The sequence below is a fragment of the Panthera uncia genome, assembly GCF_023721935.1.
Source record: "Panthera uncia isolate 11264 chromosome A1 unlocalized genomic scaffold, Puncia_PCG_1.0 HiC_scaffold_17, whole genome shotgun sequence".
NCBI classification, from domain to species: Eukaryota; Metazoa; Chordata; class Mammalia; order Carnivora; family Felidae; genus Panthera; species Panthera uncia.
The window spans coordinates 71518183-71546108 of record NW_026057577.1 but is presented as its reverse complement, the minus strand read 5'-3'; the positions used below and the strand labels follow the sequence as shown (position 1 = coordinate 71546108).

The 27926-nt window shown below is 36.2% G+C and overlaps 1 protein-coding gene across 3 annotated transcripts in view; it reads left to right on the top strand.

Moving 5' to 3' along the window:
- Positions 1 to 27926, top strand: part of KIAA0825 (KIAA0825 ortholog) — a 385194-nt gene that overhangs the window by 4718 nt on the left and 352550 nt on the right. The window contains exon 1 of one of the 3 annotated variants that reach the window (XM_049648593.1): positions 14075 to 14510. The exons of the other annotated variants lie outside the window; for them this stretch is intronic. The gene's annotated coding sequence lies outside the window, so the exon portion shown is untranslated. Of the gene's footprint in view, positions 1 to 14074; positions 14511 to 27926 lie in introns of those variants that run through there. 3 annotated transcript variants of the gene reach the window in all.

Sequence of the window (27926 nt, the reverse complement as noted above, 5' to 3'; positions counted from 1 at the left end):
CTGTCAAGTGCTAATATCAACTTTATAGATTTGTTAGGATTAAGTGTGATAATGTGTGAAAGCACACAGGCATCAGAAAGAATGTTGTTAGGGATTTGTCTAGTTTTGTTGTTTAATGTAGTGTAATTGCTTTAAAATAAGGTCTGGGCTCTAATTCTGAAGGCAACAGTTCAAATCCCAGCTCTGTCACTAGTTGTGAGACTCTGGGAAAGATATTTTTCTGTTCTTAGTGTTTGTTTACTTATTTTTAAAATGAAAATAGTGATAACATGTTCATAAGTTTTGTGCGAAGATTTAATAATGATGCATAGAGTTTAATATGGTGGCAAGACTTGTATGCACTTTCTTTGTTGGCTCAAATTCCCGGAAAAGCAGATCCCAAGAGGGGTTTAGACTTCCTAGAGGTTTATTAGGGAAGAGGCCTGTGAAAGATAAAGAAGGGGCAGCAAGAGTAGGAGGGAAGTGCCTTCAGGCCTCAGTGCAGGTCTGACCACCTGCAAAGGCTGGAAGGAGGGAGGGAGGAAGGGAAAGAGCAAGGAAGTCAGACTGCTGTGCTGTTTTAAGAAAGCTTCAACAGCACAATGGGGAATATGTGATCCAAAGTCATCTGTTAGAGGAATCTCATGTTACCCAGTGCTCAATATAATGTTAGCTATTAGTAAAAATAATTGGTAGTTGTCACATGCTATAATTCACAAGTGTATTTAAACTTAAACTCTTGATTTTTTTTTTTTTTTAAGAGCTGGGTTTTTTGTTTTGTTTTGTTTTGTTTTTTAGAGAGTAAGTGGAGGGATAGGCACAGAGGGAGAAAGAGAGAGAGCATCTTCAGCAGGCTCTATGCTGAGTTTGGAGCCCAACAAGGGACTCAATCCCATGACCCTGGTATCATGACCTGAGTTGAAATCAAGAGTCTGACGCTCAACCGACTGAGCCACCCAGGTGCCCCTCAACTCTTACTTTTACTGTCTGCCCTAACCTCCTCTAAGACAAGTACAATCCCTGCTGCCAAACATTGACATTATTAACATTTGAGGGACATATTCTTAGATCTACAACTTCCTATATTTTATGACACAGTTTTGTTAGCCAGTGAACAGTTGAGGAATCATAAGATCCAAATAGCAGTTGGAAAAATGCAAACATTAGCTAAGCAACTGATTTTTTGACATTAGGTAGTCAAACACAATATGCTGTTTAAATTTCTCAATTCATGGGGCACCTGGGTAGCTCATTGGGTTAATGGTCTGACTCTTGATTTTGTCTCAGGGTCTCCCAGTTCTTGAGATCAAGCCCCGTGTTGGGTTCTGTGCTGACAGTTCAGAGCCTGCTTTGGATTCTGTCTCTCCCTCTCTGTCCCTACTTCATTCCCTTGTGCCCCCCTCCCCCAAAATAAATAAATAAACTTTAAAAATTTTTCTAAATTCAGGTATCCAATAAATACAACAATCTCCAAAACTGGAGTAATGTTAATATCCGTAGTTGAATATTAGCCCAAATATACATTTTTGTGAATGTACATTTTTTCTTCCTCCCAAACATACTTCTGTAGTTAAAAAGATCATGATATTACAGTTTTGTAGGCAACCCCCTCACTTTTGTTTTTAACAAGCAATTGTGGATGTCAATCAATTCAGTGCTTTTCAAATGGCAGATTATAACTCATCTGTTTGGTGAGTACTAGCGTGTATTTTTATTTTAGATGTGTGTGACTTTAGGATTTGGATATAGGATGTGTTACTGTGCTTTACAGTTGAATTTTAAAGCAAGAGATTTAGACTAACTTTATTATCTTACATAAGGAAATGAAAACTAAAGAGGTAGTTTAAGTTGCCCAGGTAACTCAGGAAATGCGACTTGAGCCAAAAGTTAGGTCTTAAGAATCTAAATTTAGGGCTCTTTTTTTTTTTTTTTTTTTTTTAATCATGCTTCCAAGAAAAGACTTGTTTGTCCTATTTAGGGGACGTAATTACTCTATTTTCCAGTTGGTTACTATGGCCGTCCTTTTCTGTCACTTTCATTATTTGTTTGCTAAGGTTACTGAAAAGGGCTCTTCTCTGACTCAGGCCATTCATTGAGTGTCAGAGACATTGTACAGTTGTAGTTGTTTCTAGCATCCGTACCATGTGACCTGAATTTTCCATTTTCCCTTTGGGGAACACAGCTAATCCAACAGTTTAAGTGTGGAGTTTACGTAATTTAAATTGAGGAGTGATAGGAGCTCTTTTTGAGAAGCATTTTACTGATGAAGTCTTAATTTTTACTGATAGCAGTGAATATTATTCTGTGCTTCATTGGCATGATGACATTTTTTATCCATGTTTCTTGCTATTTTAGACCAGCTCACTGATATTTTTTTTCACACTAATATTTTTAAATGCAAGTTTTGTGGATAATCACATGTTAATTTATTCCTCTATAATTTTGTAAAACATCATTCTTTCCTTTTCTAGCATATATTAATACCTGCCCTCACAAATGCCTGTGGGCTAATTTAGCTTCTCAAGGGCGAGCTCTGTCCTTGCTAATCATAGATTTGACCGGGAAAGACTTTGGGGGTGGGGCTCTTTGTAAATGGAGCCCTCCTTCCATGCCCTGTTTTTATGTTGTCTTCTCTATCCTGCTAGCCCAGTGTGGCTGCCTCAGCTTATTCCTTTGATAGACTTTATCTGATCATGATCTTTCTGGGGCTTTCTCCTTTATCTTACTAGGCAGTTCTCAAATTTTTGGTTTAGGAGTAATTTACACTGTTAAAAATTACACTCAAAAAGAGTTTTTATGTATGTAATTCTATCTACTTATACTTATTATATTATAAATTAAAATTAAATATTTTTGAAAAAGTAGTTAATTCAATAATAAAGCCTTACACATTAACATATAAAGCATTTTTTTAAAAAGATGATTATATATTCCCAAAGAAAGTTTTAATGGAAGAGTGGTATTTTGTTTTTGCAGTGTCTTTAATGTCTGGCTTAAAGAAGAGTGCTGAGTTCTTAGATCTGCTTCTGTATTCAGTCTGTTGTGATAAGTTGTTTTGGATTGAAGTGAACAAAATCCAACCTCATACAGACATCTGGTTGGAAAAGAAAGGATTTTTTTAAATGGCCTTTTCAGATCATTGTGAATATTTTTCTTTGATCCTATACCCAAACTTAGTAAGTAGGATTTCTTAAAGTTTAATTGCAATGTGAAATCTGAAACCCTGTCAGTGAACTTTATGTAATCTGTTACTGGTCTATTTTGCACTTTGAAGGACTCTTTTATAAACATATGATTTTGTTACATAAAATATTGGCCATATGGAAAACACTGATTCATTGAGGTATGCTGATCTTGCAAATCTTAATACCTTTCATTATACATGATTAAAAAATCCTACTTGTTAATATTACCAGCAGTCTCATCAGGAAAATTTTTAAATGTTGGGAACCTCTCCCTCTGACAATATATGAATTTTCCAAAATTCTTATTTTTGCTTTGAAAGCTGTAATTTTATCATTGGCAACAAATGTCGTCTAATGTTTTCCTTGAAGTGAGAGCTCAATTTGGTTAATTTTGAAAAAAAAAAAAAATGTGTGGTGTACTCACAGGTTGACTTCATAAAATTACTAATCTTTACTGCCTCATTGAGGACATTATCAAGTAAACCTGGCTTTACTTGTTATTCCAATTGTGTGATTGAAGAACTAGGACTAAGGTGTTAAAACAGGATATACCAACCCCTCCCCCCTGCCCCGCCCCCAGATGCCTACATCCTGATCCCTGGAACCTGTGAATATGTGAGATTATATAGCAAAGAGGAATTAAAGTTGCTAATCAGTTTACTTTATAATAGTGAGATTATCCTGGATTATCCAAATGGGTCCAATATAATCATGATGGTTCTCAAAAGTGGAAGAAGGAGGCTGAAGAGGAATTCAGAGTAATCCAGTATGAAAAGGACTCAACCCACAAAGCTAAATAGAAAAGGAGGGAAGTGGGCCATGAGCCAAGGAATGAAAGCAGCTTCTAAAAGTTAGAAAATGCAAGGAAATAATGCATCCTCTTCAGATCCTCCAGAAAGGAATGCAGCTCTCCTGACCCATTTCCTTTTAGGGTGGTGAGACCCATTTCAAGACTTCTAACCTAGAGAACTATCAGATGATATAATTCTGTGGTTTTAGAACAGTAAATTCGTGGGAAGTTAGTACAGCAGCAATAGACCACTGATACAACTAATACAGTTTGGGGACTGCAGTTTGGGCCTGGGCATCATTGCTTTTGCAGTATTAGTACAAATGTCTATCTAGTGAATAGCATAGGTCTTATTATGAAAATAGTTTTGAAATTTTGAATGCCCTGAAAGAATATTGGGGCTCCATCCAGGATGTGAGTACCACACTTTGATATCACTTTAACTTTTCCTTTGTGCTTCTTCTGTGTCAGCCACTTGAATAGGTACTGAGGTGCAAAAATTAAGAAGGCCCAATCCAGGGGTGCCTGGGTGGCTCTATCAGTTAAGTGTCTGATCCTGGATTTTGGCTCAGATCATGATCTCATGGTTCACGAGATCAAGCCCCACTTCGCCCTGCATTGGGCTCTGTGCTGACAGCTTGGAGCCTGCGTGGGATTCTCTCTCTCTCCCTCTCTCTCTGCCCCTCCCCCTGCCGTCTGTCTGTCTCTCTCAAAATAAATAAATAAACAAACACATTTTTGTTTTAAAATGCACAGTCCAATATTAAAATTCAGTTTAGTGGTTGAAAGAGGTAAGCAAATCAGTAATTGCAGGTAGTACAGAATGACAAGTGCCCTAACTAACATACTCACGTGAAGCAAAGTGACCTCAAACCAATTTTCATGTGCTTTCAGTCTCCTGAAAGATATTATAAAAATAATTACAAAATGCAAAGTGCTTTTAAGGAAATATTCCCACTGACAAGGTGAGGGATAGTGCTTTATATTCCCAGTAGCAGTTTATGACGGTTTCAGTTTCTCCACATCTTCCCCAGTACTTGCTATTGTCTTTCGATCATAGCCATTCTAGTGAATTGTGAAGTGGTACCTCTTGTAGTCTCAATTTGCATGTATCTAATAACTAATGATGCTGAGCATCATTTCGTGTACCTAATGGCCATTTGTATGCCTTCCTTGGAGAAAAGATCTGATCAAGTCCTTTGCCACTTTAAAACGGAATTACCTGTCATGTTATTGTTGTGCTATAATAATTTCTTTATAGGTTGTGGGATATTATTTCCTTATCAGGTATTTGATTTACAAATATTTTCTCTCATTCTGTAGATTGTTGTTTCACTTTACTGATGGTGTTCTTTGAAGTGCAAATGTTTTTAATTTTTGTGAAAACCAATTTACCTGTTTATTTTGTTAATTCTGCTTTTATTGCTTTAAGAAACTATTGCCCAATCTAAGGTCAAGGAGATTTATACCTGTGGCTTTTTTTTTTTTTAATTAACATACTTTGTGCTTATAGTTAGGTGTTTCATCAATTTTGAGTTAATTTTTGTATGTCTTCTGATGAAGAAATCTGACAGTTTTACATGTTGGTATCCAGTTGTCTCACCAGCATTTCTTGAAAAGACTAATCTTTCCCTATTGAATTTTCTTGAAATTCTCATCAAAAATCAATTGGACATGTATGGATTTATTACTGGACCATCAATTCTATTCCATTGATTATATCTCTATCCTTAATTATAGCGTGTCACACAGTCTTTATTACTGTAGATCTGTCCTAAGTTTGGAAAGATGGGAAATGTGAGTTCTCCTTTTTCTTTTTCAAGATTGTTTTTGCTATTCTGGGTCCCTTGTATTTCCATATGAATTTTAAGATCAGTTTGTTAATTTCTGCAAAATAAGCAGCTGAGATTTTGATAGAGACCACATTCAATTTGTAGATTGATTTTGGGAATTACTGCCCCTTTCACCATATTGTATCTTTCAATCCATAAGATACGGACTTTTAATTTACTTAGGGCTAAGTCAAGTTTTCACAATGAGGTTTTCTAGTTTTCAATGAATATCTTGGACCTCTTCTGTTAAATTTTTCCTAAGTATAGTATTTTATTCTACTTGATGCTATTGTAAATGGAATTGTTTTCCTAATTTCATTTTCAAGTTGTTAATTGCTAGCGTATAGAAATACAGTTTGATTTTTGTTTATTTGTCTGATGGCTTACATACTTTTTGAATGTATTCGTTAGCTTCAATCATTGGGTTTTTTTCCTTAGAGTTTTCTACATACAAGATCTTGTCATCTATAAGTGAATGTAGTTTTACTTCTTCCTTTCAAATCTGGATGCCTTTTATTTACTTTTCTTTCCTAATTGCCCTGACTAGAACTTCCAGTACAGTGCTGACTAGAAGAATAAAAAATGGATATTCTTGTCTTGTTCCTGACTGTAACGGCAAAGCTTTCAGCCTTTTACCATTAAGTATGAGGTCAGCTTCTGGGTTCAATTCCTAGTTTGTTGAGTGTTTTTCATCATGGAAGCTTATTGGATTTCCACACATTCGTTTCTGCATCTATTTAAAGCATTATGTAGTTTTTGTTCTATATTCTGTTAATAAAGTGTGTTACATTGATTCATTTTTGTGTGTGATTCAACCTTAAATTTTTGTGATAAATCCTACTTAGTCATGGTGTATAATTCTTTTCATATGTTGCTGGATTCAGTTAGCTATGTTTTGTTGAGTATCTTTGCCTTTATATTGGTTTATAGTTTTCTTGTAATGTTTTTGTCTGGTTTTGGTATCAGGGTAATACTGACCTCAGAGAATGAGTTGGGAAGTATCCCTGCTTCTGTTTGTTAGAAGAATTTGTGAAGGTTTGGTGTTAATTCCTCTTTAAATATTTGGTAGAATGCACCAATAAAGCCAACCTGGCCCTGGGCTTCTCTTTGTGGTAAGATTTCTGATATTAACTTCAATCTGTTGATTTGTTATAGGTCTATGCATATTTTTAAAAAATTTTTAGTCATTTCAGTACTTGGTATCTTTCTCAGAGTTTGTTTCACCTAGATTGTATAATTTGATGATACACATTTGTTTATCGTATCCCCTTATAATCTCTTTATTTCTGTAATGTCAGTAATATCCCTTCTTTCATTTCTAATTTTAATAATTTGAGTCTTTTCTCTTTTTGACTGGGGGGGGGGGAGGTCAGTTTACCTAAAGGTTTGTCAACTTTGTTCACCTTTTAAAAGACTCAACATTAGTTTGATTGATTTTCTCTGTTGTTTTTCTATTATTTTTATTTACTTCAAATCTAATCCTTATTTTCCTTCTGCTTGCTTTGGGTTTAGCTTGCTCTTTTTCTATTTTCTGAGGATTGAGAGTTAGGGTATTGATTTTAGAACTTTCTTTTTTATTTTTTTAATGCTTATTTATTATTTTTGTGAGAGAGTGAGAGAGAGACCATGAGTGGGCTAGGGGCAGAGAGAGAGGAAGACACAGAATCTGAAGCAGGCTCCAGACTCTGAACTGTTAGCACAGAGCCTGATGCAGGGCTCAAACCCGTGAACCGGGAGATCATTACATGAGCCAAAGTCAGTCACTTAACTGACTTAGACACTCAGGTGCCCCATATCTTTCTTTTTTAACATAGGTTTTTAGTCTGCAGTTTTATTTTCTTGTGTTGTATCTGTTTGGCTTTGCTGTCAGTATAATACTGTCATAGAATTAGAAAGATTTCTTTCCTTTGTTTTCTGAAATAGTTTGTGAAATGTTGCTATTAATTCATTTTTTTATTTCATAGAATTTACCATTGAAGCCCTTGGGACTTTGCTTTTCTTTATGTGGAGATTTTGAATGACTAATGTTTTTACTTGCTTTAGGTCTATTCAGTTTTCACCTTACTTCTTAAGTCAGTTGTGCTCATTTATGTCTTTCCAAGAATGTGTCTTTTTCATCTGCATGTCTATTTTGTTGGCATGAAGTTGTTAATTGTGTTGTCTTATAATCCTTTTGATTTCTGCATAGTCAATAGTGACATCATTTTTATTCATTATTTTGATAATTTGTGTCTTTTTTCTTCTTGATGACTCGTGGTAACAGGGTGCAATTTTATTCATTTTTTCAAAGAACCAATTTTTGACTTTATTTTTTCTATTGCTTTTCGCTTTTCTGTTTCATTTATTTCTGCTGTAATCTTATGTGTTGCCTTTCTATAATGCTTTTTGTGTATCCCATAAAATGTGACATATTGTATTTTCACTATCATTCAGTAAATTTTTTTTTTATAGATAGAGATTCTCTGACTTTATTTATTTTTTATTTTATTTTTGAGACAGAGAGAGACAGAGCATGAACGGGGGAGGGGCAGAGAGAGAGGGAGACACAGAATCTGAAGCAGGCTCCAGGCTCTGAGCCATCAGCCCAGAGCCCGACGCGGGGCTCGAACTCACAGACCGCGAGATCATGACCTGAGCTGAAGTCGGCCGCCCAACCTACTGAGCCACCCAGGCGCCCCAGTAAAAATTTTTTTTAATCTTTTGTGATTTCTTTTTTGATATTTAGAAATGTGTTCTTGGGGCACTTGGGTGGCTCAGTTGTTAAGTGTCCGAATCTTGGTTTTGGCTCAGGTCATGATTTCACGATTTGCGGGTCTGAGCCCTGCTTGGGATTCTCTCTCTCTCTCTCTCTCTCTCTCTCTCTCATTCTCTCTCTCTGCCCCTTCCACACTCGTACTCTGTCTCTCTCTGTCTCTCTCTGTCTCTCTCTCTCTCTCTCAAAATAAATAAACTTTAAAAAAAAGTATGTTCTTTAACGTCCAAATATTGAGGATTTTCCAAGATTTTTTTTCTACTATTGATTTCTATTTTAATTCTGTTCTATTCATAGATTATGCTTTTTATGATCTTATTTATTTAAAATTTGTTGATACTTATTTTATGACTTTGTGTATGGTCTAATTTGGAAAATATGTTTTGACATTTGAAAAATTGTGTGTTGTGGCATCATTGAATGGAGTAGTATATATGAGTTAGGTTGAGTAGGTGAGCGATATTTTCTAATACTCTTGCTGCTTTTCTGTTCTATTAATTTTTTATAGGAAAGTATTGAAATATCCACGTATACTTGTCAAATGATCTATATCTTTTTTCAGCTCTGTCGTTTTTTGCTCCACTGATTTTGGTGCTTTGTTTTAGTGCATATACATTTATAAACATTATTTTTTTGTAACGTACTGACCCTTTTATCATTTTGAAATATCCCATTTTTGTTAAACATTATTTATTTTCTTTTTAAAATTTATTTTTCTTTTGTTTGTTACTGTTAAAATTTCCTTTTTATTTTTATTTTTTTAAATATTATTTATTGTCTATTTATTTTTTATAAGTAGGCCCCAGTTTCAACATGTGGCTCAAACTCATGATCCTGAGATCAAGAGTCACATGTTCTACTGACTGAGCCAGCCAGCTGCCCCTCAAATACTATTTTTTTTAAACATTAAAAAAAAATTAAAAAAAAATTTTTTTTTATGTTTATTTACTTTTGAGATAGAGAGAGACACTCACAGTATGAGTGGGGGAGTGGCAGAGAGCGAGAGAGACGCAGAATCCAAAACAGGCTTCAGGCACTCAGTTGTCAGCACAGAGCCCGACGTGGGGCTCCAACTCACGGACCACGAGATCATGACCTGAGCCGAAGTCGGGCGCTTAACTGACTGAGCCACCCAGGTGCCCCTCCCCCCAATTTTTTTTTTAATGTTTATTTATTTTTGAAGGAGAGAGAGACAGAATGTGAGTGGAGGAGGGACAGAAGGAGAGGGGGAGACACAGCATCCTAAGCGTCCTGAGCTGTCAGCACAGAGCCTGACATGGTGTTTGAACTCATGAGCAGTGAGATCATGACCTAGATGAAGTTGGATGCTTAACCGAGTGAGCCAACCAGGTGCCCCTCAAATACTACTTTTTAAAGCCTATTTTGTTTAATATTAGTGTAGTAACTCCAGCTGATTGCGGTTACTGTTTGCATGGCATCTTTTTCCATCCTTTTACTTTTAATATGTTTTTTGTCTTAGGATGTAAGATATGTATCTTTAGATGACACGTGGTAGGATCTTGCTTTTTTATCCACTTTGACAATTTCTGCCTTTTGATTGAGGTGTTTAGACCATATACATTTAATGTACTTATTAACATGGTTGGGTTTACATTTTCCATTTTTCTGTAGTTTTAATATGTGTCTTTTTTCTTTGAAGCTTATTTTATTTTTGAAGTATATTTATTTTGAGAGACAGACAGATGGTGCATGTGAGTGGGGGAAGGGCAGAGAGAAAGGGAAAGAGAATCTCAAGCAGTCTCCACCCTGTCAACACAGAGCACAATGAAATGTTCAATCCCCTGAATCATGAGATCATTACCTGAAGGAGATCTAGAGTCAGATGCTTAACCGACTGAGCCACCCAGCCCCACCCCCCCAACAGTGATTGTACTTTTCAGCTCCAAAATTTCCATTTGATGTTTTTTTCTAATTTCTATTTGTCGAGAATCTATATTTTGTTCATTGTTGTCTTACTTTCCTTTAATTCTTTAAATAAGGTCACTTGTGTTTCATCGAACATATTGGTAATAGCTACTTTGAAGTCTTTTTAAAAATCTAATATAATCTAGGGACACTGAGATAGTTTCCCCTATTTCTTTGTATGTCTCATAATTTCTTATTGAAAACTGGATATTTTAGATCATCTATTGTGGCAACTCTGGATTCTGATATATTATTTTTCCCCTGAAAGTTGTGGTTTTGTTCATTTGATTGTTTCTTTGTTTAGTAATTTGCCTAAACTAAGTACAGTGACGGTCTGTCTCCCTTGTGATGTGTGGCACTGATAAATCTGGGGTTTTTTGTTTGTTTTGTTTTTTTAATATTCTTGTTTTGAGTTTTACATTTGGCTTTCTAGGACTTGATCCTGTGTCTGTGTATGTTAAACTTTAAGGTGATTGTTGGACAGTGCTCGTGCTTAAATCAGTAAGTCTTCTGTAATCTACTCATGGATCTCTGTATTGATAGAGGAATGTATTCGAAGTTTACACTGTTTTCAGGTGTGGTATAGCTTTCACTCTCTGCTGGGCTTTTTCATATTTGCTCTGTGCATGTGATTATTCAGCCTCAGGAATATGTGACTAGCTTTGTTCCTCTCTGGTCTTGATTACACATCCTCTCAACCTTAGGTAAGAATATATCTATCCCAGTTATGACCATGACCTTGGACTAAAGCGGCTGTTTACTCTCCCTACTTGCCCACTTACAAGATGATCACTTCCACTGAAATGCTGCTGGACATGGGCATAACCTACCACTCAAGTTCAAGCCCTATTTGATGCCCTATTTGATGACAACAGAGATGTTTCCAGTCTTAATGATCTTCCTCACCCTGGAAGAACCTCTTTGCTGACTGAGTTGTGGTTGATGGTGATAAGAGGCCAGACCAGACTGTAACAGGGTCTTAGTGTTCTTACCTAAAGATCAGCAGTCTTTCAAATATAAATGCTTCTCAAATTGTTATTGTCCCTTTGGTCAATTTCTAGAGCACTGAAATGACTGTGCTTATCAGTTTTGTCTGGCTCTTTAGTTTCTTTTTAGAAGAATATTTGCTGATTGTCTGGAAGTCTTACTTCTGGTCTTATGTATATTTTTTTTTTCTTTACTTTATTACAATGATGGAGAATTTATATGTTCTATTGTTTTGTCTGTTTTTTGGAGGGTAAAGTTTTGTTTTATAGTGGTCCCAAATGTGGAGGAAAAAAAAAAGATTTTCTTGAAATGCCCAGTGGTTCTTGGCTGTGCATTCATATTAGAAATGAGAAAATCAAGAATGCTGGCAGTCAGGTAAAGGCCTGAATGAGGTTGACTTTTCTTTAGAAGTATCCATACCCATACTGCCTTTCCTAGTTTTCTAGACTGTTAATGCATTTCTTCAACCACAACACTTCTCCCATGTGCTTATTTTTTTTCTTACTCACAGTCAGATATTTAATCAGGAACAAGAAAAAGACAAAGTACATAGTTGCTTGTACAAAAAGGTAGGGGAGGGAGATTTGGCATATTTTAGCTTCACTTCTTACTCCACACTTCTGTCAGGGATATCAAGCCATTCCCTTAATTGCAGCATTCTCTACACACACTCTAGAGTTTGACTTTTCCTTCTCTGCTTCTTCCATGAATGCTCTTTTATCTGTCACTTTGTATAAATTTATAGTGATGGCTTTCTCAGTCTCTTCATTGTTATGGCTTATATCCTCTCCCCCAACCACTAACACACACCTTTATTATCTTTTAAGGGGATGTCAGGGAAAAGGGGAAAATGCATGCTGATTGGTCTTCCTAATCAAAAATTTTGTCCACATAATTAAAAAAAAATTTTTAAGTCACGTCTACTCCCAACATGGGTTCAAACTCAGGACCCCAAAATCAAGAGTCACCACCAATGAAGCCAACTAGGCACTCCTATCCACATATTTTAAATAGTTGCAGTGTAACGTGTACATGCTGTCTTGGGTCCTGCTTTCACTTTGCCATTTAAGCATTTTGTACAATGCTATACATCTTTATAATTCTTGTTTGTAGCAGTATATGAATGTATTTTTAAAGAAACAGTTTGTTGTGTCTTTTTTATTTCAGGGCGTTTGCATTTTAATTACTTCCTCCTCTATCTTTACTCTTTTCTCCATAACTTCCCTCAGGTAACCCATGATAACAACGTTGACAGTTTGTGAAGCAGTAAATCTTAATTTTTTTCCCCTTTGGTCAGCCGATTGGCTGAAAGCTATCAAGAAGGGCAGTTTGCCCTGGGGCAGGCTGACATTGTCGTCCAGAAGGCAATTTCAGTTATTGATAGGTTTTCCAAGAAATCTTGTGATTTCAGCTATGGAGTATAGATGATGTGTTGTATCTCTAAAATGGTGTCCTAGCTTTGGCATCTTTACCCTACTTCATAGGTGGAACCGAACCATTTCTCTCTTTATAATTCCTGTTTCCCCTTTTGTTCAAATTCAGTTCCCAGAGTGGCCAAGTTATTTATGAGGATGTTTGTCTGTTTTTGATGAAATAACAACTGGATGTCAGCTTGGTTTAATGAATGTTAGTAACAATTAAGCACTTGAATATTAGACACCAGAGAAAGGCAAAAAGTATGAGGACAATCAATAAATGTCAAAAGAAACATTTGGAACCTTTATAGCAGATTTCTAGTCGACCTAGGCCTAACCAAGAGATCAGTTTCATGGATTGAAGATAACAAAATAGTCTTTTCTATTAAATAGCACATTTATTGTTTAACTTTTTTCCTTCTTTTAGTAAGGCAACATAAAGAGATAAAAAGCATAGACTTTGGAGCAAAGAAGTAAAACTTATTATTTGTGCATGATGCAAAATTAAAGAAAAGAATATAAGAACATTAATTTAGCAAATACCCCGGATAAGAACATCCATATTCAAAAATTATACAAATACATATTTAAACAAAAAAGTGAAAAGATTTTTGCAAAGACATACTGTTTATGCTAACACTGAAAATATGAAGTCCCTAGGAATACATCTAACATAATAAGAGATATACAAAACTCCTATGGGGAAAGTATAGCACTATTGTGTGACAATAAGAACTTGGTAAGTGGAATGATATACCATACAGATGGCTTGCAAAACTCGATGTTTTAACAGATGCCCAATTCAATCAGCGCAGTCTCAAATTCCTGTTTGTTTTGGTGTGGAAGGGGGAATACTTGACAGTAGATTATAAGATGATACGGAAAAACAAAGGGCCAGTCATCAAAAATAGCAACAGTACACTTTGATGGACGGAAAGACAAATAGACTGGTGGAACCCGACTAGTGAAAGCATGATCCATGGCTCCATAGCATTGGTGGCATTATCTAGAAGCTTCTTAGAAATATAGAATCCCAAATCCCAACCCCCAATCAACTGAATTAGAATCTATTTTAACAAGAATATCCAGAAGAGTGAGAAAAAAAATGGTTTTAACAAACTGTTCTGGAAACTAAACTGGTAATTAACAGGATAAAAGTAATTGTATTGAAGTGCTTTGCCTCTGTGTGGTACATCCATCCTTTATAAAATCTACATTTATTTAGGAACATTTGAAAAATCACTGACAATGAAAGGAATGTTTTGCATGTAGATTTTTCTAGATGCGTATCTTATTCATGTCTGTAGTCTATGGATCGTCTAGTTAATAAGTTTTCTTAGGTACCCCAACTTTAGCATGTCTTGATGTATTTCCGGTCTCTTGACTCATGCCTGTATGTCAGAACTTCATGATAGTACTGTCACTACCATCGTAAACAAGTAATGTGGCCATACCCCCTCCATTGTGACGGTGATAAAGTTTTATCTAATTATTTTATAGGTATATTTTGTATATGTTGGGGGGGGGGGGGAAATGAAGATAATAAAAGGCAGCTTTTCCACTGACAACTTGGAAGGAAATAATTTCCCCTTATTTAGCATTAGAAGACCAGCTCATTCTTCGAGCCTTCTGAAACAAAATTAGGTAAGAAAAGTTTTTCTTCATATTTTGAATAATTTGTTCTCTGCCTGCTCTGTCTCCTTGAAGGCTTCTGTAATTCTATTCCTTTGGCCTCGAAGAGAAATACAGTTAGCATTTTCCTTTAGGAAGTTGGTGTGCCAGCCAGCTGTCAGCCTTATGATGTACCTGATCTCCGATGTCAGGGGAAGCACAATTCAATTTTAAACTAAGTCTTCTGCACCACAGTGCAGCGGGACTGCCAGCAGCTCTTTTTTATGTACCTTGCTTTGAAATGCTGCCTTCTACCCAAACAGTACAGTTTTATTTTTAAATCCTTTGTGTGAGGTAAAACCACCACTAACTGACTTTCCTTGTCTTTAGTTAAAAATCAATGAATTGAACGAAATAATCTGTAAGCATTTCTTAGCTACTCTTCCTCATTTCTAGAAAAGAAAGTCCCACTGCTTGTTTAACTTATGACTCGTCTCAACATGTTGAAAGCATTGACTATAAGGCATAACATTCAGGCTCTGAAAGGAACTGTGACAAGTTCAGTCAAAAGGGAAAAGAGGAATAATTTATAAAAGATGCTGCAGATAATGATGCCAGCCAGTTATTTTAAAATGCATCCATCTCACCTTCTAATGAATTAGATTTGTCAACAGCAAATGTTTTATGCACCACTTCTAATAAAAGTGGCATGCTAGCAATGCGGTGCTTTGAGGTTAGCTTCTTCAAAGCCTTAGGAGCATCTTCAATTCAAAGATATTTTTTAAATAATAGATATTAAAAAGTATATTTAAATAATATTAAGGTTGTGACACAAACACCACATGACAAAATTCAGGAGTTTCAAAGCAGACACTGACATGCCATCACTATTTCACATAGTACCTGTTTTTTAAATTAGGAGAGCAACAGACTCATTTGGGGATTGTGTGTCAATTTAACTTTAAATTCTCTGTTGTTTTGGTTGGTGTCACAACCTTAATGTCAGCTTTTCAAATAGGTTTCTACGTTTCCTTTAGTTCGGGGTCATTAAAAACTGCATATGATAAATCTAAGAGGCATAAATGGGTCACACTGAACTGGAATTTGTTGCTTCTCTGCTGTTGAAAGACAAGTAATGCCTGCCTCGTAAATGGACAAGTTAGCTCAGGCATTTTGGTGAATTTCTGGTTTTTCAGAAATTTTATTCAGACCAATAGAAACCCAAATAACCAGATATGAGATGTTGATATAATTCTGTTCATAATCGACTCTTCTTGTGCCTCCAGTCTTAACCATTGGATCTTGGTTGTCACCTCCATAGATGTTGAGAATCACAGTTTCCACACTTGATATTTTTTTTTTTCACTAAGTGTAAGTTATTTCCTCTGGAACAATCCTTATTCGGTGTAGTTGAGTATATGTAAAACCTGCCTTAAAACTTCATATGGTAGTCTTTTATATGAAACACTTTTATGTAGATTTTTGGCAGGGGCAAAATCTTGTGTTTTAAAGTAACACTTGTTACAGAAAGTAAAATGTAAAGTAAAATACGTTATGTTGTGTTGTGTGTTAAAAAATTTTCTAGTACCCCACCACATGTTAAAGAGCAACCAAGAGCATTCTGCAGGGAAAGAGCAAAAGAGGAGAGAGAGGAGGGAAAGAGTAATCTATTCATTCACATTCCTTTCTTCTCCTGGATTCTTATCTGTCATGATCTCACAACTCAGGTCTGAATTGTCTATGCTGAATCTAGTTTTAATTTAGAAAAATAAACATATTAGAATCTGTCCCATAGTTGTCTTTTTCATCACCTGTGTTAGAGGTACAAAAGATTAAAAGAGAAGCAAATTACCTATTGATCTTTTCTTGCTGGCTCAAAGATACTGACTAACCAAAAACACTACATAATTCTCATCTCCTCCTTGATTGAACCACTAGGTTTTACCCTTCCTGGTTTTTATCAATGACTCAGCAAACATTAATCTTTTCTAGTTCCCTCTAGTTCCATTCTGTTCCCTCTATCTATTTTTCAAGCCGTGTTAAATTTTAGACATTTTTAATAGTTTTCATTTAGGACGATGCTGTGAAATCTTCACTTCTGGTCCTAACTTTTCCTATTCACTGGACCCTCCCAAATACATCATTATTAAATCATCACAATTCTGACAAGTAATAGTCTTTCTAAGCCCTAGTCCTCAACAGGAATGCTGCGTGGTGTAGTGGTTTGAAAATCTGTACATTTGTTTGTGAAGGTTTGGACTAAATCCTTTAAACCCATTTAAACTATACTTAGTGTCCTTGTTTGAACAATTTTTTTTAAAAATAACAAATGGCCCCCCCCTTTTTTTTTTTTTAAGATTTATTTCTAAGTAAACTCTACACCCAACATAAGGCTTAAACTCACAACCCCAAGACCAAGATTAGGGTTGCATTTTCTACCGACTGAGCCAGCCAAGCACCACTGAACAAATTTTTAAAATCATGATTATTGTTCATACTAATACTAATTCTGATTTCTCTTTGATAAAAATAAAAAGTTTTAAGCAAAAATGAATGTTTCTAAATTCAGAGGAAGCTATTCAAATAAATGAATCAGAAGTCATTATATACCTACAATATGAAAAATTTCTCTGCAGAAAAACAAAATATTATAGGCCAAGCTGGTTTCTTGCAAATTCATTTAGAGCAGTTTCAGATTTATGTATTTAATAAAGCTGGATCCAACTTATGTATTAAATGTCCTTCATTGTACAGTGATGTCCCAGTGACTGCCTGGGAAAGAATGATGGAATTTTATTTATTGTTTCTGCTGTATCAGTCATTTCTATAAATAACTTTCTAATGGGATACAATATATGTTTTTAATAGTTTTTTATAATAGTAAGAGTTAATATTTATTGAGTGCTTTCTGTATGCCAGTGACTGTTGTGTAAACAATCCATGGATTATCTCATGTAATCCTCATTACAACAATTTAATGATCTTACTATTTTACAGATGTGGTAGAGGCCCAGGAGAAGGTTGCAAAACTAGTAAGTAGTGGAGCTAGAAGTCACACACCAGTAGTGTGACTCCAAAGCTTGCATTCTAAAACCCTCACTACTCAAAATGTGGTCCCTGGACCAGCAGAATCACCATTAGCTGGGAACTTGTTAGAAATGAAAAATCACAGACCTACTGAAAATCTACATTTTTAACAAGATTCCCAGGTTATTAACTTTGAGAGAACAGTTCTAAACCACTATGGTCTCCTGCCCTTCTATATATGCAGAATAAATTTTTTTAGGTTTTTTTTTTTTTTAATGTTTATGTATTTTTGAGAGGGAGAAAGACAGAGCGTGAGTGGGGGAGGGGAGAGAGAGAGAGAGGGAGATACAGAATCTGAAGCAGGCTCCAGGCTCTGAGCTGTCAGCACAGAGCCCAATGCGGGGCTTGAACCCATGAACCGTGAGATCATGACCTGAGCAGAAGTTGGATGCTAAACCAACTGAGCCACCCAGGCGCCCCAGAATAAAATTTTTTAAACTGATTTCTATTTTTATCTGCAGTGTAATACTGAATGCTCATCTTTATGCTGTTTTGGGTATTCCTATTATATGTAAAGTGTATTATAAAGAAATCTGACAAGTAAACATGAGCAGCCATCCGAGGTTAGACCCCAAGTTATCTTGAAATCAGTTGTATAAAGAGTGGGGGGGGGAAGGGGAGGAAATGGGGCTGACATCCCATAGTGTAAAGGGCAAGAGGTCTTTTCTCTCCACAATAGCACCTAACTACTCCAACACCCGAAACTTTCTTACAAGCACAGTGTAGCACACTGCCTTGAGTACAAATTCTGGAGACCACTGATAGGGGTTTGGATCTCAGCTCCTATTTCTAGTTTTGTGGGACCTCAGGAAAGTTAAACAGCTGTCTGTACCTTAGCTTCACCATCTGGGAAATGAGGTCTAAAATGGTTCTTATTTCACAGGATTATCGGAATGATGAAATGAGTAATCCATGTAATCCATGCAGAGGGTCTAGAACAGAGCCAGATATGAAGCAAGTGCATAAATGTTAGCTACTGTAGTTTAATGTTGCTATGATTTCCATCTTAGAATAGAATAGATTCATATCATATACTTCTTGGTTCTCAGTTGGTAATAAATTGACAGATACTGTTGTTAGCATAGCTCATCACATAAAGGGATATCTTTGCTGTTATTGTCCAAACCATAAACTTCAGTATTTGGATTTTTCTGAAAAATATCTCATTGAGGCACTTCCTGCCTGTGAGTTCTGCTAAAGGCCACTTGATTGTGGTACTTAACCAGTTAAGTCCAGTGAAATCAGGTGAAAATAAAAATGAAATATGTTAATATATTGAATTCTTAAATACATATGCTTTTAAACTGAATAAAGATAATGAGAATTGTAAATCCATTTGGCCAACTACTTGCATAAGTAATAGAGGAAAAATTAAGTGGATAAAGAATATTTGAGGTGCCTGGTTGGCTCAGTCTGTTCAGCATCTGACTGTTAATTTTGGCTCAGTTCATGATCTCAGCGTTGTGGGATGGAGCCACATCAGGCTCTATTCAGATGAGTGTGGGGCCTGCTTAAGATTCTCTCTCTGTCTCTGAAAAAAAAAAAATAATAATAATAATAACATTTAAAAAAAGAAAAAAGAATGTTTAAAGGCTGAAGACTCCAGAAGCTTCTTTGTTTCCTTTGGGGAAACCCAATTCTGAAATTAATCATGATAGTCTCTGGGGGAGTAATGGTTTAGTGTGCAGGTACTCCCTTAACTTTTCAAGAATGTGTCTAATATGTGAAGTGAGATTGCATGTTCCTGGAAAGTAACATTTTGAAAGCTGACTTGTGAAAGGCACTGAGATAAAAATAGTTGGTGAAAAGAATGCCCTGGGAAACTTAAATTGCCAATGTCAAGACCCATACCTAGAGAGTTTAATTCACTAAGGCCTGGGATGAGACCCAGGTATTTGAATTTTTAACAGTTGCTGGGGTGATTCTGCTTCAATTAGTCTTGGACTACACTTTGAGAAACACTACAATAGAGTCAAGGACACAAATTTGATGCTATTTTTTTTCCATTTTCTTTATCTTCTTGGTTCTCTTCTACTCCCCGTTAGTGGTCCCATGCCAGTCCTTAATTTTCTGCTTTTTTTTCTTTTTTACCCTTTCTCAAAAAAACATTTCCTCTGGATTGATTAGTCATGTCTTTATGGATGGTTCTACAAAATGATCACAAAGGTCTCTTTAAAAAAAAAAAAAAGTTTATCTTGAGAGAGAAAGAACACCAGCACTGAGAGCCCACCCAAGAGTGGGGGAGGGGCAGAGAGAGAGGGAGAGAGTGAATCCCAAGCAAGCTCTGCATTGTCAGCCCGGAGCCCAAAGTGAGTCTCCATCCCATGAACCTCAAGACCTGAGCTGAAATTAAGAGGTAGATGTCTAACTGATTGAGCCACCGAGACATTCCCAAGGTCTCTCTTTAATCTAAAAATCTTTAAGCCAAAATGCAGGTGCTTAAATCATTCTAGAGGCTGTGGGTGCATTAAAAAATAAATAAAAATGAAGAAAGAAAAAGGAGTAGAATAGAGAATAGAAATCAAAGCAAGAATTAAGGATCAATAGTGGTTCATGAAACCTATGTTTACGATGAGTATGTGCACACATACACATGAGTTTGCAATGCACTTATTTTAGAGAGAGCACACAAGTACTTTTTAACCTGTGAATCATAGTCCAAAATTTTTTTAAGATACTGTCTGAGTCTTGGTATTCCAGACTTCAGTGTGACATTGTTAATGATATGTTTTCTCATGCATTCACCTCATGTATCGCCTCCATCTCTACTCTAGACATTTCCATTTGTATAATACACTCAAAATCATCTGTGTAAAACTACATTTGCCGTGTCTTCTTATCACCATTTACCTCCTATATTTTATATCTATTCATAACTTCATCCAGATTAAAGTTTCAGAATTTCCTTTGTAATAATTTAGCTCCTTCTCGTTTGTCTATCCTTATGCCCCAACCAGTAGAAAACGTATGGGTGACCATGGTAGTGACCCACCCCTCAGCTAGCTCCTCAAAGGCTAGCATGGACATACACTAGATGGTATCTATAACCACCTTCAGCAAGGCTGTAAGAGCCCTTGACAGCAAGCATGCCCTGCTCTGTTTGATGCCCATCTTTTTACAATTAGTTTTTTCCTGCCCTGAGTTTTATTGCCCAGGAATACCCACACCTTGGCTTTCACTCTTTGCTAGCTTCTAATGACACATCCACACATCTCCTATCTCTTATGGTGCCTTTATAATTTTCATATTGTCCTGTTTGGTTTCTCTAATGACTTGGGTCTAAAATCCAAGCTTGGGACATGTGACACATGTACCTGGGACATGTGACACCTGCCTGGTTTTCTCTCAGCTATACTTGCCTGCCTCATTCAGCAACCCAAGTTTTATACTCTGGAAAGTCATTTCAAAAACCATCTTTCCTTTTCTCGTGGCCCATCATCCTCTTCCTATTCATCATCACCTTCATGTGGGTTAATTCACTATCTTAATTGTTCTTCCTGCCTCTGTTCTCTCATCTTAACACTGAAAAATATTTATTCAACATTAGTTAGGTACTGCCTTAGTAAAACACACAAAAAAAAAAAACAAAAAGAAAAAAACACAAGAAAAAACAAAAACACTCTGACTCCCTATTTTGTATAGGATTTACAAAATAAAGCCCAAATATTTTCCTTCTAGAGGAAAAAAAAAACCTTAGCATACCTTTTCAATTTTTTTTTTTTTTTTTTAAGTACGTTCTAGGCCCAACATGGGGCTTGAGCTCATGACCTTGAGATCAAGAGTTACATGCTCTACTGACTAAGCGAGTCAGGTGCCCCAAACCTGTTTGGTTTTATTTTTCACTATTTTCATCTGTGAGTTTTCTGCTCTGTCTTGCCCGAACAGTCCCATTTATGCTCTAGGGATGTTCTAATCACTTTAATTACCAGGGGCCCCTCTTGGTGGTGGTTCATGAATCTGGAGCAGGTAGTTGTGGCTGGGGTTTAGGAGTGTGTCCTAGTACATACAAAGAAACCTCAAGATGGGAACCTCAGGGCACCTGGGTGGCTCAGTTGGTTAAGTGGCTCTTGATTTTGGCCCAGGTCCTGATCTAACGGTGTTGCAAAAGACCTCACCCTCCCCCCAACTCCACCGCGAGGTGGGCATAGAGCCTATTTAGGATTCTCTGTCTCTCTGCCCCTTCCCCACTCATGCATACATCCTTGCACATGCGCTCTCTCAAAAACAAAACAAGACAGAACAAAAGATGGGGACCTAATTATATATTGGTAATAAGCAAGTTATTAAGAAGAGTCTAGGTTCTGGAAGAGAATAGAAATGAGCAGGAGACAAACTTATTATTTACTTCTCAAGTTAACTGGCTAAGGCTTCTTATGTCCTCTCTTCACTAGTTGTTGGATCGTTCCAGATTAGGAGAAGGCTTCAACCTACATATGGTGAGAGATTAAATGTCTTCAACTGTGGAGCCTGGGAGGCTGTAGATTTTAGAAGATCACTGGGCTCCCAACTTCAGGAAATGCCTTTATCTTACTTTTTCTTGGTGGCTTGACTTCTCTATCTCCATCTGCCTCGAAGGAACTTCCCACTGTAGGATTCTAGGTCATTTGTTACTTGAACCATTCAGTTGATACTAAATTAGCTAATGCAGTATTTTTTGTATTTTTAAAATTTTTTTCCATTTTTTTTTTTTTCAAATTTATTTATTTTGGGAGAGAGAGAGAATGTGTGTGGGAGTTGGGGAGAGGGGCAGAGAGAGAATCCCTAGCAGGCTGCATGCTGTCAGTGCAGGTACCCGATGTAGGGCTCCATGTCTTGAACCAAACCATGAGATCGTGATCTGAGCTGAAATCAAGAGTCAGACGCTTAGCTGACTGAGCCACCCCAGTGCCCCAAATTTGTTTTTGCTTTTTGTGTCAGAATTAAGACATGCTCATTATAAGTTCAGATAGATAAAGGAAGTTACTAAGAGTAAAAATATCTTTTTTCCCTGTCCCATTTTAGTTCCATTGCCCATAGATTAGCACTGTTACTAGCTTGTTGACTATCATTCGTGATATTTTGGGATGATTTGTTTTTTTCAAAAGCGTTTTAACTATACCATGCTATATATGTAGTTCTACAACTTATTATTTTTTTAATGAAATAATGCAGCTCTTTGGAATCTTTTTATGTCATGCCATACAGAGCTATATTATCATTTTTATATGTACATAAGTTCTTTTACTTGTTATATTTTTATTTAAAATATTACATATAGTGATAACATATCATATATTGAGTTTGCCCAAGATAGTCTCAATTTATGCCTTTTGTCCTAGTATTTCATCTGGTTTAGCATTTGTCCCCGATTTTTCATTTTTGAATAAAATATTATTTAATAGTTGCATGTAAACCAGCTTAGGTTTAGGTAAACCTATATTTTGTATTTCTACATTCTGACATAATCTCATATGTGAGATTCCAGTGTACTAAACGGAATTCTCACTTTACCATATGGCTAAGTTGGCAATCTCCCATTTCCCTTTTCCACATCCTTTCTGGAAGTAATAATTGCTTAACACACCTTTTTCAAGGGTAACATGAGGGTGCTTGCTGATAAAATGAATGTGCTCTGGCATGAGCAGTTAGGTACAGCTAACTTTTTCAGGCTTTGGGTGGTGGTGGTGGCAGAAGTATTTGATGCTGCTCCTTCTGCTGGACACTTGATATGTCAGCCACTTGGTGCTCAGCCCATGCCCTTGCCCATGGGTAGCACAACATTTGCCAGCTTTTGTTCAGTCTCGCCAATAGAGTGAATGCAGCCTGAAATCTATTGCCACAAGTTTTTTATCATGTATCATAAATCTACAACTACTTTTATTGTTGAGTAACACATTTTTATTTTGTAATAACCCTTTTGGTGGCATTGATTTCAAACACAACATGCATGCGCATGCACACACACACACAGCAGTGCACATTTAACAGCATGGAATTTTGTTTAACTTATGGAGTTGAAATAATGTGTAACTCAAACTATGGGGGCTATAATGACATCACTGATCACATGAAAATAAGAACACATGCTTCTGCTGATGAATCAGCAACATCTATTGCACAGTCATATTTTAAGGTTGTGCCTGAAAATGCTACATTTAATAACTCACCTGCAGAAGGTACATTTGTGTGCCACTCTGTGAAACTTTACTTTTTATTTAGATCAAGTGGTTCTTCTAAGTTAACTTCTCTCATTTTCAGTTACAGGTCTTCTTGTTCATATAAGAAAGGTGAATCAATAACTATTAATGTGTTGGCTCCATTAATAGAACCTTATCAGCAGTTAAATAATGCCAATTTTAAATCAGTATCATTGGATATTTCTAATAAAAGATTAATTCCAATAATGGTTCAAGTTTCATGTCTAATTCATGAAATTAAAGTAGAGCATTTATTTTTTACCTATTTATTGTAGTTTATTTTTAAAAAATATTTATTTATTTATTCATTTTTTCAATATATGAAATTTATTGTCAAAATGGTTTCCATACAACACCCAGTGCTCATCCCAAAAGGTGCCCTCCTCAATACCCATCACCCACCCTCCCCTCCCTCCCACCTCCCATCAACCCTCAGTTTGTTCTCAGTTTTTAAGAGTCTCTTATGCTTTGGCTCTCTCCCACTCTAACCTCTTTTTTTTTTTTTCCTTCCCCTCCCCCATGGGTTTCTGTTAAGTTTCTCAGGATCCACATAAGAGTGAACACATATGGTATCTGTCTTTCTCTGTATGGCTTATTTCACTTAGCATCACACTCTCCAGTTCCATCCACGTTGCTACAAAGGGCCATATTTCGTTCTTTCTCATTGCCATGTAGTGCTCCATTGTGTATATAAACCACAATTTCTTTATCCATTCATCAGTTGATGGACATTTAGGCTCTTTCCATAATTTGGCTATTGTTGAGAGTGCTGCTATAAACATTGGGGTACAAGTGTCCCTATGCATCAGCATTCCTGTATCCCTTGGGTAAATTCCTAGCAGTGCTATTGCTGGGTCATAGGGTAGGTCTATTTTTAATTTTCTGAGGAACCTCCACACTGCTTTCCAGAGCGGCTGCACCAATTTGCATTCCCACCAACAGTGCAAGAGGGTTTCCATTTCTCCACATCCTCTCCAGCATCTATAGTCTCCTGATTTGTTCATTTTGGCCACTCTGACTGGCGTGAGGTGATATCTGAGTGTGGTTTTGATTTGTATTTCCCTGATAAGGAGCGAGATTGAGCATCTTTTCATGTGCCTGTTGGCCATCCAGATGTCTTCTTTAGAGAAGTGTCTATTCATGTTTTCTGCCCATTTCTTCACTGGGTTATTTGTTTTTCAGGTGTGGAGTTTGGTGAGCTCTTTATAGATTTTGGATACTAGCCCTTTGTCCGATATGTCATTTGCAAATATCTTTTCCCATTCCGTTGGTTGCCTTTTAGTTTTGTTGGTTGTTTCCTTTGCTGTGCAGAAGCTTTTTATCTTCATAAGGTCCCAGTAATTGATTTTTGCTTTTAATCCCCTTGCCTTTGGGGATGTGTCAAGTAAGAGATTGCTACGGCTGAGGTCAAAGAGGTCTTTTCCTGCTTTCTCCTCTAGGGTTTTGATGGTTCCTGTCTCACATTCAGGTCCTTTATCCATTTTGAGTTTATTTTTGTGAAGGGTGTGAGAAAGTGTCTAGTTTCAACCCTCTGCATGTTGCTGTCCAGTTCTCCCAGCACCATTTGTTAAAGAGACTGTCTTTTTTCCATTGGATGTTCTTTCCTGCTTTGTCAAAGATTAGTTGGCCATACGTTTGTGGGTCTAGTTCTGGGATTTCTATTCTATTCCATTGGTCTATGTGTCTGTTTTTGTGCCAAAAAAAATTTATTTTTAAGGAGAGAGAGAGAGAGAGAGAGAGAGAGAGCTGGGAAGGGGCAGAGAGGAAAGGAGAGAGAGAATCCCAAGCAGGCTCCACACTGTTAGCACAGAGCCTGACACGGGGCTTGATCTCACCATCCATAAGACACTACCTGTGCCGAACCAAGAGTCAGAGGCTTAACCGACTGAACCTCCCAGGTGCCCCAAAAGTAAAGCATTTAGACGTTCATTCTCTAAACAGTGAAATACTTGGCATTATTGTGGATCCTACTATAAATTGAATTCCAAACTGCAACATGATAAAATTTTTTGGTCTTAGTGATATTAAAAATATGTTGTAGTAGAACACAACACCATAAAAAATTTAAGTAAATATAGAACCTATGAAGAGAACCTATACTTGGAATATGTTGTGATGCCATGGTAACTCATAATTATACCCCAAATACTCTGCAAATTTACCAATCTAAATAGGAGATGTGGTTGTCAAAAAGACAAATATGTTTATACACAAGATAACCAGCCTTAACTTTTTATGATTAGACTGCTGTTGAAGAAAATAAAAATAACTTAAGCATGGAAGTATACACTTTTTATTTTTGGATTTAGAAATATTTGAAACTTTGAAGAATTTCAGTATTTTGGAAATTGACTTTAAGTGCTTATCATGGTAGTAAATACTCTTATAACATTACCCTTTAAATTTTTTGTTTCATTTTCTTTAAAATCTATATGAAATCTTTAATCAGAGTGTTCAACAAATGGTGGAAAAAAAAATCAATTTTATATGATGCATTTAGGGAATTGAATTGAAACCAATGCTCAAAAATAAATAGGAAGACCATGAAATGTATCCCTATGAAGTTAAAGGGAAGACTGAACAAATTAAATGATGAGAACTCAAATGGTCTACAAGATTTAATTGTGAAATTCCATAATTGTGTTTTGAAATATGCAGACTAATAAGAAACATCTTTTGCTGGAGTTTATATTTTTAATTGGATAAATTGATATTCCAGCTCAGAGTAAAGTTGAACTGAGAAAGCCTGCAGCATCTAAGTTTAGCAAAACATTGAAACTAATCATAAATATGTGATGAGGTTTTTTTAATTTCAGAAATTTAATTTATATGTATTTGAGTTTTGTTTATTGATCATAGTCTCCATGGAGGAAAAAAATATTTATACAAAGAGCCCAAGCCACTACCTTTAAGAACATTTAGGCTAAGTATTAATATATTTTATTAATAAAAATTCAAACTGAGGTATTTTCCATTTAGTAAAATTTGCTGTGAACTTAATAAATTTACCAAGTAACTTAACATCTGAGGGAGACTATACAGGTATCAACAATTTAAAATTTACCAACCCTAAAATGCAGTTTAGAAAAATATAAAAAATATATAATCATAAAAAATACTTTTCTCAGAAAAGTATCTGAGAGACAGATATAGCTAAGAAATTATTTAAAGCATATGGAAATGAATCATGTATATTTTTTAAATATTCAAATAACATAAACTTTTTACTTTAATCACAGATACAAGAATTCTTTAGAAAGCATGTGTTTTTTTTAGTTTATTTATTTATTTTGAAAGAGAGAGCGAGAGTCAGTGGGGTAGGAGCAGAGAGAGGGAGAGAGAGAATCCCAAGCAGTCTCTGCACTATCAGCGCAGAGCCCTATGTGGAGCTTGAATTCAGGAACAGTGAGATCATGACCTGAGCTGAAGTTGAATGCTTAAGTGAATGAGCCACCAAGGTACCCTGAAAGCATGTAATTTTTGAAAGTAGTGTTTGAATATAATTATTAATGTAGATTGTAAGTCCACAGATAAAGTAAGACCATTTAATTGGTTAATAATCAGCATTTGAAAAATTATGTAATTTTAATTATTTTCAGTACCTTTTTTATTCTAAAAAAGACCTGGTTTGGGTGACCCCCCTCCTTGCCAAATTTCTCTCTACAAATTAACAAGTTCTTCTGATTTTCCTGTCTCTTAAGAGTATGATTTTTCTCCCAGTCACGGGGACTTAAAATCTTGCTATAAATGATTTCTATCTCTGTTTTACAAAAACCATTCTCTTGGGAGGATAGAGAATGAGTTAGAGGGAAATGATGAAGTTTGAACCTATTCAGGTACAATAGGATATGGATGGGTAGGAGATATAAGAGAAGACTGATCATTTGGCTATGAGATTAATGAGAAAATGGTAGAATGTGTAAGATGACTCCCACTCACAGACATGAGTACCCGAGTTGATAGTGGGGCTGTTAACTATCATAGGGACCTCAAGAGAAGAAGGAAACTTCGGAGGGAAGATAATAAGATGGTCTGGGGACATGTTGAGTTTAAGGTATCTGTGGGCCATCCAAGGGAGTTATCCAGTATGAAGTCGGATAGGTAGAGCAGGTGCTCCAAAACACAGGTTGTAGCAGAGGACATGGATAGAGATTAATCTGACCAAGAGGAAGATTAAGAAAATGAG